This window comes from Myripristis murdjan, chromosome 10 (assembly GCF_902150065.1).
Source record: "Myripristis murdjan chromosome 10, fMyrMur1.1, whole genome shotgun sequence".
Classification (NCBI taxonomy): domain Eukaryota; kingdom Metazoa; phylum Chordata; class Actinopteri; order Holocentriformes; family Holocentridae; genus Myripristis; species Myripristis murdjan.
The window spans coordinates 33,606,195-33,619,408 of NC_043989.1; positions in this window are offsets into that span (position 1 = coordinate 33,606,195).

Here is a 13,214-nt window from a genome sequence, read left to right on the forward strand (position 1 = left end):
ATAGAAAGGTTCGTTGTTTTGAGGCCAGGGCCTGTAACTGTTTGTGACTGTGTGGCCCTTCTCCAGTCTGCACCTTAGCCACGACCACTTCACCGTGAAGTGTCACTGCAAATGAAGTCACATTCACAGCTGGGCCTCCTTACTAACAGGAAGGGTGTAAATGAACCTTTAACTGTGGGACACCCTCCCACCATTCATCTGAAGGAAGAGAAGAAGCTGTCACCATGGCTACCAAAGGACACCTTGTTTTGCTGCAGATGCATGATAATGACAATTTATAAGTTTATAAAATGGCATTTATTCTGTCAACTGATGTATGCATAGGCCTCTATGAGCAGAAGTTAGTATATAAAAGCTAGGGGTGGAGGAAAAATTGATACAGTATAGTAGACAATTTTTATGACGGGGTTGGTCAGTCTGTCTCTTTTTCCTGCAATAAAGAGATGAACTGAATCAACAGAAGAAAACTTGATCTTATTAGATAAAACAGATGCTGACAAAGTTTTCCTTTGAGAACAGAATTTGCAGTTGAAAAAAGGTCAGAGATCACAATGAGGGCTGCATGATGTCAACAAAATTTCACACCTTAATATTTATGCCAAATATCTTGATGGTGATACAATATACGATATGACTCAGGGTTGGACTATGGTGTTGCAACAGTGAAAATTGAGCATTCTTCAAAACAACAACAACAACAACAACAAAAACCATAATAATAGCAACTGGATGTAGAAAATACAGTTTTTTCACAAAATATTGAATTGATCAGAGCAGACCAATGACTGTCTTAGGCTAAACCCCAACCGTAAATTTGAAATTGCCCACATCATTGCCTTTTGAGATATTACTATCACGCATGTTTATATCTAGATAATGATATCATAAAAATATATAGTTCAGCCCTAACTGCAATAAATCGCAATACTATGTTATCACAATACTGTCATGGCGTGACTTGTGGTGATTCTCACCTCTAATAAGAGCCAGTGTGATTTCCTTTAGATAGTTGAAAGCAAGGATTATTACTATGTTCAATCATATATTTTGTGGCTTCATGTGAAGTCGCTTTAATAGGTGCAAGGAAAAGGCTACAGAATGTGGTCACCAATGCGAGTTACAAAAAATACCACTTGTCAAAATCGCTGCTGACAGGGAGCTTTTAAGAAATAGTTCCTCCATGCTTCCTTTGTGTTGCACCACCTTCGTGGTAAGGGTAGTGACCACTGATCTATTATATATTATAGAGCAGTAATGACATATCACAAGTCAGCATCAATGCAATACAAGGTTATACAGTCCAGTTCCCTAGTCCCTCCATGCTAATTGATATGGCACACAGTGAACGCCTCACATGACTGGGCAAATGGAGGGTGAGTGGGTGGATAGGGTATGTGAAGAGGGGATGGACTGAAATAGAGCCAGTGCCTTGCTCAAGGGCCCTTTAGCAGGTGGGGGTTTGAACCTGGCGCCTTTGTTAGAAGGTCAAACTCTTTAAGCATTATGCCACTCCATTGCCCTAAATATGGAGCAGGGAAGAGGAAGACCACTAGAAGACAAGCAGTAGGAAGTATCCTGAGGGTCCACAGCTAGCTATAGAATTAGACTTGAAAATAAATAAATAAATAAATAAATAAATAATAAATAATAAAATCACACACAAATGTTCATTCAATTTCCATTAGAATGAGCAAAATTAATTAAATTAATCGACTTTCATCAAGTGTGTTTAATGACACCTGGAGATTCCTTCTTTTATATACATATATATATATATATATATATATATATATATATATAAATTTGTCTGAGTCATGGGCTAAAGCAGGAGTCTGGGGCTCCCTTTTGGTCCAGGAAGGTAAAGCAGGTGATCCCTTATCATGAATTCAATAATGGAGTTTGAATGCTGGAAGTGATTTTTTTTTCTTTTGCACGTTTCCATTTATTACACCTTGTTTCAAATATATAAAATTTAGAAAAGTCAGGGTGACGTCTCTGGGTGAGGATTACAAATATCTGGTCCCATACAATCCTTCATATGATACAGCCCAGCAGAAAATTAACTTGTAAACGATTACGCATATTACAAACCAAAATATATACAAATACACATAATTTCCACGGTGTCAGTGCATAAACCAGCCATGACTCCAAATATCAGGTAAATACAGGTGATACCAATGACATTTGTACGATTCTAGTTAATAGTAGCAGAAGCGCTCTAGTGAGCCAGCATGAACAACAGCAGGACCCTGACCTGGCTCTGTGCAGCCTAAATGGAGCAGAACCTAAATGAATGTGATTTGTAACACCTCAGTTTACCTGTTACTTCATGTTGAAATGAGTGCTGTGGAAAAGGTGTATTCTGCCACAAAGGGGATGCACTGGGGAGAGAGGGAGGGGGCAGATGGGGGGGGGCATGTTCCTCAGTGTGGCCGTCAGTGTTGAGGGTGGCCAAGGGCTGAAACATGTCTGCTTTCTCTGCTGCTGTGTCAATATAAAAAGTGATATAAAAAGTGTTCAGTACTTAGTCTATACTTTATACTATATGTGTCAATAGTATATAGTGTTATATAGTTTTCCCTGGAACAACCTCCCTGAGGAGATGAGGCCTGCGAGTTCCTTACCCTCTTTTGAATCCCTCTTAAAAACATTGTGTGACGTCTGATCGCTGAGTGATTCCAACCATTTCACAACCACATAAACTGTCAATCAAATGTTACTAAACAAAATAAGCAACGACAAATGCATTTGTTTTGTTTCATTGCTTTAATATGATCAACATTTCCTGGTTTGCGAGACACATGCTTTGGTGTGGTGGTGGCACGTCATTTTCCTAATTGACTTTGCACTGACATTGATTACGTAGTGTCGGCACATAATTTTAACCCACTCTGTTCCGCATTTCTGTCTGCCTCTGACACACGAAGCGAAAGCTGGCCATTAGCTCTCTTCAGTGGCTTCCCGACAATTTGCAGGTTGGATCGGCAGAAGAGTCATTCTCGGAGAGAGCTTATTGGTCGCTCAACCTAAATAAATCAGGACATGAGATGTGAACAGGAAATCCAATTGTGTTGACATTGTGTCAACTGCACAGCAAACTAGCTAACCAGAGACAAACGTGCCATAAGCAGTTAAAGAGCTCCAGGCTGCCACTTCCAACTTCTTATCAAGCATAGTCCCATTCCCTTCTACAAAACCACAGGAACATACATTTGAAATGAAGGGCTAATGTTGTTTATCTCTCTGTGATCTGAAGCTTGCAGTTTATTCTGGAAACTACTGCCCCCTCCTGGTGGTGCAGAACGTGCAGGAGTGTCAGCCATCAGATAGAAAAACGGGTGGAAACTGGAGGACAGAGACATAACAATCCAAATAATCCAACAAGAGCGTTATGAGAGTGAAATTTATGTCATTTTTCCACATTTTTTCACCTTGACTTTGGATTTTGCACAAGTGATCTACCTTTAACAGTAGAATCCTGATTAATCGCGAATCTTGAATAATGGATAAACTGAATTGTAAGATCACTGGTTACTATTTCAAAGATTTTAAATGTCTTCATTTGTATTCCTCCTGCAAGATCTGCTGCTCATCACCTGGCCCTGTGCACAGATACACATGCACGCACGCATGCACGCACGCACACACACACACACACACACACACACACACACACACACACACACACACACACACACACACACACACACACATATGCTGTCTTCCTGTCTGTCTGAAGGTCCCAGTGTCAACAGACCTGAACTCTATTATGTCTTTATGGAGTGGTAACACACACACACACACACACACACACGCACACAAAGCAGATATTATCCTTCAGTTACTGTTGTGGTGAAGTGGGCAGTTAAATTACACAAGCAAGCAGCCAAACTGTGAGTGACCTCAGCTATCACAGTCAAATGGAGCGCTTGACTTTTTCTTGCTCCCGTGGTTCAACTCTGACCCCGTTCACCTCTCCCTCTCCCTCTCTCCTCCCCTCTCCTTCTCCAGCTGCTGCTGTGCAACGCACACCCACTTATTTATTAAATGTATTTATCGAGTTGTGTATAAAACTCCCTGTCTGTTACATTATTCTTACTCTCTCTCTCCCTGCCCTTCTCCCCGCCCATCAGAGTCATTAATTAATTTTGATTGGCCATTAAGGTGGCATGGGCATGGCCACTGATGAATATATTCAATCTGTGGCCTCATGGGTAATATCCAACTGTCAGGGGGAGGCACACCTGCACAATGGATGGTAATGGGCAAGGAATGAGTGTGTGTGTGTGTGTGTTCATGTGTACTGTGTGTGTATATTACTGTGTGTGCGAGTATTCAGGCACAACCATTGACTGATGAACATACAGGTTATCACAAGGTCACCACCTCACCTGCACTGCACCGCGTGTGTGCGTGTTCGTGTGTGTGTGTGCTTTTGTGTGTGTGTGTGAGGTTAAGTGGCAGTGAGAGGGAGGAAGTCTAATTAGAGCATTAATTAAGAACCAAAGGCTTATTGAATAAATCCTCTAGCCATTAACAGTCCTCACACCTTTGTGTGTGTCCCTCCCTGCTCGTGTCAGTGCCTCTCGTGCTGAGCGCTGTAACTCTGGACTAATGAAGCAGTTACTCTCAGTGAAGTGAACTGCTCCCTGCTCTGCTCAGGCTGTTGTGTTGTTCACGAATATAACACTCTCTCTTGCAACATATTACAACAGTAGATTATATTTCTAATCTTTGGGCTGGTATAGAATACAGTGGTCCCTCGTTTATCACGGGGGTTACGTTCTAAAAATAACCCACAATAGGCGAAATCCATGAAGTAGCTTTATTTTTACAATTATTCTAGATGTTTTAAGGCTGTAAAAGCCCTCACTACACACTTTATACACTTTTCTCAGACAGGCATTAACATTTTCTCACTTTTTTCTCTTGTTTAAACTCTCAAAGTTCAAACCTTCATAGAAAAATAAGTCCATTATTATAGAATGAACGCATTCTGTACTGTACAGGAGACACGGCACGGAGGAGATTGATTGACAATGGTCTACAGTCCCTTAGCCAATCAGGACACAATGTGCGCGCTCTCCCTTAGCCAATCAGGACGCAGAACACAATGCGCTGTTGTTAAAAAAAAAAAAAAAAAGAAAAACATGCAAAATTGCACTAAAAAAATCCGTGAAACTGCGAGGCCGCGAAAGGTGAACCACGTTATAGCGAGGGACAACTGTACATCAAATTAATTATCAAAGATGGCAGCTTTGACTTCTTCTCCGCTGGTGCTGTCCTTCCAAGCAACTCATGGGTTTCTCTGACGTCAGTCGCTTGTTGTGACATTCAGTTCAATTAAATTCAGTTTTTATTTGTATAGTGCCAAAACATACCAAGTTACCTCAAGGCGCCCCATCCACCCCATCGTTCCAGAGTGTATGCTAGCCCCGCTGGTCCAGCTGAGGAAAGCGTGTCACTGTCACATTTTGCTCCCAGCAGCCTGGCCTGCCACTGAGCAGGCCAAGTGTAATGCTTACACCATACCTGTCAAGTATCCCGTTTTGGCCGGGATTTTCCCGTATTTTACCCTCCTTTCCCAGCCCCCTCCCGTATTAGTATTTTCCCGTAAATTTCCCGTTTTTAACCTGCATTTATTAAAAATAATAATAATACCCCGGGGCGAGCCGCTCATTCCCAGTCTGACCTCTGCCACCCGCTACAGTAACCTACTGCATGTACTGTAGGTGGCAGTTGTTGCGAGGTTAGTGTGACATTGTCAGAGAAGAGTGACAATTGACCTCCAAAACTGTCAAGGTAAATAAACATCCCATGTCTGATTAAAAGGACCAAAAATGTTTTTTAGTTAAATGGAAGACATGATGAATGTATTTGATGAATGTATTTGAACATTGAGGCGTGTTTACATGACTCTTGCGCAACCAGAATATTGAGGATATTCCGACTAATACAGGAATATGGTGTGCATGTAAACATGCTCAGTGGCTTACAACAATGAGCTTAATCTGTACTTTCTCACCTGCAAAGTAGCAGACTCACAGGTGTCTGTGTGCTCCAAGGCCCCTGCACCCTGATATCTACTCCAGAACATGAGGAGACAAAGTCCTGATTAAAGTGATATAATAATAATATAATAGATTTTTTTTTAGTTTATTTTGAGTTATTTTCTAAAGCACTGTTTCTCAAATGGGGGCACGTGGAGGAACTCCAGGGGGTACATGAGATTTTTAAAAAATATATATATTTTAAAAAATATTACAAAATATTACAAAAGATGCATTGTCACAGTAGGTACATGGGCGATGTGGCACCAGTCTGCACAGTCGAAGCAGACCAGCGAAGGATCCCGGGCATATGTTTGGTTCAGTGTAATTCAATGTAGTGTTTTCTTTGAGGGCCCTGATGACTTTTGAATGGAAGAGCACAAGACCTTCAGGCAGAGACAGCCATTACACCCACAGACTGTGGCTTATACCAAAGACTAGTGGATTCTACCAACACAAAAAGCAACAAGCCATTTAATTTCACATATTTTGAGGAAATGAAACAGTTCTTTTCTTTTTTGAATTGAAAAGCTGATCCAGTACGTAGCGTCTACAGTTAACCTCCACATAGTAGCCTTGCACCAGGAAGGCTTGTTTTTTTTTTTTTTTTTTTTTTTTTTTTTTTTTAATATATACAGGCATAATCCACTTTACTGGCGTTTGTTTATGTGCTAGAAATATTATTTTGAGAGCTGTTTTGTCATGCTGTACCCCCCACCACCATGGATCAGCATAAAAAGAACTACAGTTCTCACAAAGTATTGTGCATGGTGTTCCACCTGGGTGTTCTTTCATCAATTCATATTTTGTCCTTTGAAGGCTGTAAAATTTGGAATGGCAGATTCTACAGCCAAGTTCCTGGTTCTTCTGCAAAGTCCCTGGTTCGATCCCAGCCCTTGCAGAGAGCATGTTGCAGTGTCATTGAGCAGGACATTGAACCCATTACGGCTCCTGATGGGCAGCTTGGCACAGTACCTACACTGTAATGCCGTCTGAGTGGTGGGTAGGCTAGAAAAGAGCTATAGAGACGCTTTCCATTTAAAATCTGCAGCGTTTTCTCAGATTTTTATTCATAGCAACCTGCCTTCAGTTGGCTCTCTCGCTAAACTGTGTGTGTTTGTGTATGTGTTTGTGTGTATGTTTGTGTGTGTGTGTGTGTGTGTGTGTGTGCGTGTTTGCGCGCACATATATGTGTGGGCACGTGAAAGCTGTATCATGTCCCACTGCAACGAGAGCAAAACCTCTGATCTCCTAATCCTCTCAACCTACCCCTCTCTCTCTCTTTCTCTCTCTCCCCACCTCTACCTATCTGTCCATCTTGTAATCTCTCTGTCATCAGGTCATTCTCCCAACTTTCTCTCTTTTCCGGCATTATAACGCCCTCTCTTGTTACTACAGTCCTGCACAAACCTTGTAAAACTGGGGGCAGCATGCCATTGACATTTATTATTTTGCAGACACTTTGTATCTTCAAACTGTCCCCATTATCTTCACAGATTCTGATCAGGAATGAGAGGAGATCCTGACGCTGACTCTCACATATTATTGACATATCATAGTTCATTTCTGAAGTCTCTGAGGCTCTTGTGTCTCGTGTAGAGAAACATTTTCTGCATGAGTCGGTGTTTATAATTCAAAGAGGGAGGAAAATAGAGGAAAAAAGTCTGAACAGCAGTGATTAGAATATGAGGAGAAAAACAGCAGCAATCTGGACATCTAGTCTTTATCTGCTGATATCTCTCTCCGTCCCTCTCTCTTTCTGCTTCTCTCTCTCTCCATCGGCCTCTGCCTGTCTCTCTCTGTCAAATTGTCATCTCTCTGTCCTGATAGCATCATGTTATCTACTCTCCAAATTAAAACACCAGCCTCATGCCCTTCACTGACACACCTGCTGTGGCTGTGTGTGGAAGTGTGTAGGTCACAGTGTTCTGCCATTGTCTAGTAACGAAGGTCACACGGGAGCTTGCTAATCAGTTTCTAATTGTCAAAGATTAGCATTAGGGTGCAACATTGAAACATATCGGTATTTTTGTATTTATTTCTTTTCAGGACATTTTTTCACTGTGCCAAAACCATTAGAATTCCAGAGTTGTATTTCTGAGCTCAGCAAAAAAAAAAATATGGAGGCGGTGGTGGGGTGGATGGGTGGGGGTGAGGGGTGTTATTCAGAGGGTTCCTTGACTTTTTGGTCAAGGAACCACGTGACTTGACTTTGCAAGGTTGGATCAAGCACCAACTGCAGACGCTGCTGCTCGCTGTGTATCAGGCCTGCAGCTGATCACTGTGTTGAGTTAAGTTTTTTCCTCAAAAATTTAAAAACTTAATCTTGAAAATTCTGTTTTTTTTTTCTCAGAATATTCTCCCTCTCCCTCAGTTCTACATTTTTTTTCTCTCCAGAATGGCCCTTGTATGCCGTTGTAGAGAGTGCATAAAAAAAAAAAAAAGGGCATCCATGTTGGTTGCAGTGAAATGCATTCTGCACTGAGGTGGGAAATTCCAACTCCGAAGTCCGAACATCCCTTGGAAAAGCTCCAGTACACCATGTGAAACAGAAAGTCTCCACTGAGACACATTATATTACTATAATTTCTATCTTCATCATATAATACTGGTGCTATACTTTTAATACTACTTTTACAAGTACTACAATGGGACATCCCACTGGTGTTGAAGTGGGATGTTCAAACTGGGCACTTCCACTGGACATCTCAAACACAAGATATGACTGCATTATAAAATCTGTTCATTCATATTTGGGTGGAATCTGATGAAAATGTCTGTTAGCTTATGCTCTGCCCACTGACTATCACTGCCATATTGATCAACTGTAATCAACAGTGTAGTATTAATCAAATCTAATCAATAAGTATTTAATCTGTCAAACTCCATCGTATCCATCATATTGGAGGTGGACAACACTGACTGGGCCAGGTCCCAGTATTAATAAAAGCACAGTATCGGCCCCGTATATCGGTCCAGCTCAAATATAGATAGATGGACAGACATTCATATAATATTCAGTCTATCCAACGTGAATTATCCATCATAACAGAGACCTTGGCTTGGCCAGATTTCCATGTGGTTATTACTGTTTATTACCGGCTGCAAAAATATAAAAACCCAACAGCTCATTTATCCTCACTGGCATTGTGTGCAGAGCTCAGCTCATTTCAATCACAAACGGCAGCATCTTGATTTACACCAGCCACTGTTTTAATAGAGCTAGCCATGGTCAAATTTAAACTAGCCCGATTAATCAACTAAACATTCAATATCTCCCATTCAGCGGCCAAGCAGCAAACACACACGACTTCTTAATATGAATTTTCCGGGAGATTTCTCTATTGATCGACAGACAGATGATTTGTGAGATACATTGTGTGGAGATCAATAGGCAGCCAGTCAATAGCTCATAGAGAGAAATGGACTGTGGTGACGTGAAGGCCAGCAAGTCAAGTCTGCATGTAGTGTCTCTCTGTCTTTCTCTTTCTCATGCATGCATGCAAACACACACACACACACACACACACACACACACACATACATATATTCATTTTCCCTGAATAATGACACTGTTGGCCACTGAGTGGTTCCTCTTGTAAGTGTTACTCCATGACATTCCGGGAACTTGACCCGGCAACCTTCTATCCACAAGGGCTGGGTACTTTAATAGTACTGACCGAGTTAAATCGGTAGTACCTTGCACCTAAATCTGTGTGAGAATTAGGAGCCACATTTAGGTATCTGCTCTGTTTTGGCTTATAGCATGCATACACTTCGGACACAGAGCAGAGATGTAGGCAGAAAACTAGGGAGAAATGGCCCCAACGTGCTCCAAAATTTGGCTACACTCTGTGCAACATAAAGTTATAGCACAAAGTCAAGACTAAAATGGAAAACACACACAAAAAAGGTGAAAACAAGTATTAAAAGTAAGAAATTCAGAAGTTAAGAATAAAAAAAGAATAGAAAGAATAAAACCAGTAAAAACGTAATAAAACCATCAACAGATTATTAAACATTAGAGGTAAATAAAGAATGGACTTGACACTGCAAAACCTGAGACTGAACAATAAGCGTGAGAAAAAACAGCGTCATAATTTTTTTAAAAACAAATCTTTATAAATAATTGAATAAAAAAAATACAAATAATATTAAATCTTAATACTAAATAATAAATAAAAAGCAAGCAATGTTGCAGTATGCAAAACTGAAATATTAAGTTTTACTTCAAATGAAAAGGTTAGGCTTAAGGGTAACATACTGAGAAAAGTATCATTATGATACTGGTACCAAATTCCAGGTACCGGTATTGTTACCGGTACTGAAAATATGTGGAGAAAAAAAACACCAAAAAAAGTAGGCAGCCCCAGCAGCCACACGGAGCCTCTGTAACCTCTGGACTGCAACCACCCAATAAAATTTAATAAAGTAGAGAGGTAGACAGCCTGGAGAGGACAGCAGGGTGGCCAGTGACTTTTACAGCAATCAGCCTCATGTTGTATTGTTACACACACAAACACACTCACACACACACACACACACACACACACACACACACACACACACACACACACACACACACACACAGACTGAGTTTCATACACTGCTATTTTACTGGAGTTCCACTTTGCTGCTCTGCAGAGAGCCCTCTATGGGGGGCACCCTGTGTGTGTGTGTGTGTGTGTGTGTGTGTGTGTGTGTGTGTGTGTGTGTGTGTGTGTGCGCGCGCGCACTCATGTGTATTTATTAAGCCTGTGTGTATCTGTCTTTTTCTTTGTGTTTGTGTGTGTCTAGTGACTCAACCCACTGGGTTTGACTGTAGTGTGTGTGTGTGTGTGTGTGTGTGTGTGTGTGTGTGTGTGTGTGTGTGTGTGTGTGTGTGTGTGTGTGTGTGTGTGAGTAAGAGTGTGAAAGAGAGAGAGACAGCGAGAACAGTGGGGTTAGAGTGGTGTCAAAGCCAAGCAGATGATGAATGGCATTAGTTTAGTCTGTCATTACAGACTGGTGTTTTATGTAGGGGTCAACTCTAATGGAGGAGAGGAGAGGAGAGAGGAGGAGAGGAGAGGAGAGAGGAGGAGAGGAGAGGAGAGGAGAGGAGAGGAGAGGAGAGGAGAGGAGAGGACAGAGGAGGAGAGGAGAGGAGAGGAGAGGAGAGGAGAGGACAGAGGAGGAGAGGAGAGGAGAGGAGAGGAGAGGAGAGATGTGGTCAGATGTGGGACATAAAAGGATAGACATTGTCTCTGGAAAGGATAGAGGACACAACATGTGGACAACTAAAATCTGAATCCAGAGAGAACATGAATAATGCAAAGAAGGAAAAGGACATAAAGCAAACTACCAGTGATTTTCAGAGTTTGGCCTGTTTGCTACAGTTTACCCACATTTTACATTACAGAAACCCATTTTGCAAATCATGTGGGGGTACGAAAGATTTCACAACAGATAATCAAACTCTTACCATTTTTTTTTTTTTAAAGCAAGTATTTTCCTGGGGAGTATTTTTTGATTTGGCGACTGTTTCACTCCATCCAATCTGAAGTCATCAAACCACAACAGTGCTGCTGCCTTTAGGAAAAGTAAAGTGGACAACTTTATTACAGAGATGGAATACTGGTGTGAGGAAAAATTGTAGTCTCTGAAAATTAATTTTCATGTCATAGTGGAATGAATGAAAACCAATTGCTGGATAAAAGGGAGGAAAACGATAATTTACGTTAACCGGGAAAAGATGATCAGAAACATGAAGTTTATACATTTTGTAGATATTACGCTAAACATGCAAAATCATGGGAATTGTACTGTAAGAGTGCATTCAGTGCTCCTTGGCAGAGACTCTCCCAGTCTGTGGCACTCTACTGAAGGGATGGAGCTCCATGCCTCCAGAAGATATTCCTTCATTTGCTGTGTTAACGGTCGTGGTGGAGAGCTCTGTCTAACATGTCACTCCAAATCTGCCCCAGATGTTCAGCCACGTTGAGATGTGCTGACTGAGAAAAGCATAGCAAATGATTTCCATCATTTCCATCCTCATCAAACCTCTCAGTGAGCCCTTGTGTCCCTTTGCTGGGGGCTGCTGTCACCTGGGATCAGACCGCTCCACTATGATCCTCTAAAGGAAAATACCTTGTGATCACTGATCGCTGTGATCAACCAATCACATTCGGAACTAAAGAAATAAATAAATCTTGGCAACTTTGATAGGGGATGGGTCATGCCTTGCTTGTGGTGTGTGTGTGTGTGTGTGTGTGTGTGTGTGTGTGTGTGTGTGTGTGCGTGAGAGAGACAGACACACACGGACAGAGTAAAAGGACCTGCTCCCTATGGTCAGTTTGGGTGACAGGGCATGACTGACCCAAACAGCACACACACACACACGTGCACACACACACACACACACACACACACACACACACACACACCATGTCACAGACTTGGCAGGGCAGTGCTGAGACAGGCAGGATGTTTTAGTAATCTCCACCAATCAGCTGCCTGCTAGTCTGTGTAATAGAGAGAGAGAGTGAGGCAGAGAGAGAGGGAGAGAGATTTGCTCTAGTTGTTTTAAATTACAGCGAGCACTCTCTAGGTGAATAACCCCTCACCTCCACACTTTATTCACTGTGTCACACACACACACACACACATACACACACACACAACTACCACCACCAAAGCACCAATGGCCAATGAATGTTATGTTAGCCACCGAGGGACAGGACAGCTCTCTCACCCTGAACACACACACACACAGGGACCACACTGGAGCCTTGGCTTGACTGTACGAGACACGGACAGCAGCGCCGTCCTGCTGGCTGACCAACCTTGTTATTAAGTCAGGGTGGCCGACCGAAATCTTAATATGAATGAAAGTGGCCAACCACAGCCCCTAAGCAGGCCGCGTGTTTGAGGCCAGGCCACAGGAGGAGAGGGCTGGGTGTGTTTTGAACCAGGTGAGCAGCAGCCCTGAGAGGCAGGTTACACACACACAAACACGCCGCGTGGGAAATGCCCAATCCAACCTGTGTGTTATGTGGTTTATCACTGAGCAGCTGGCTCAGAGGCCAGACATGGCTTAAAGGGATATTCCACCAAGAATGCAGCATTTTTGCATCGGGCACTCACCTTGCGCTGTCTTTGATCTCTGACATAAAATCTACTTGC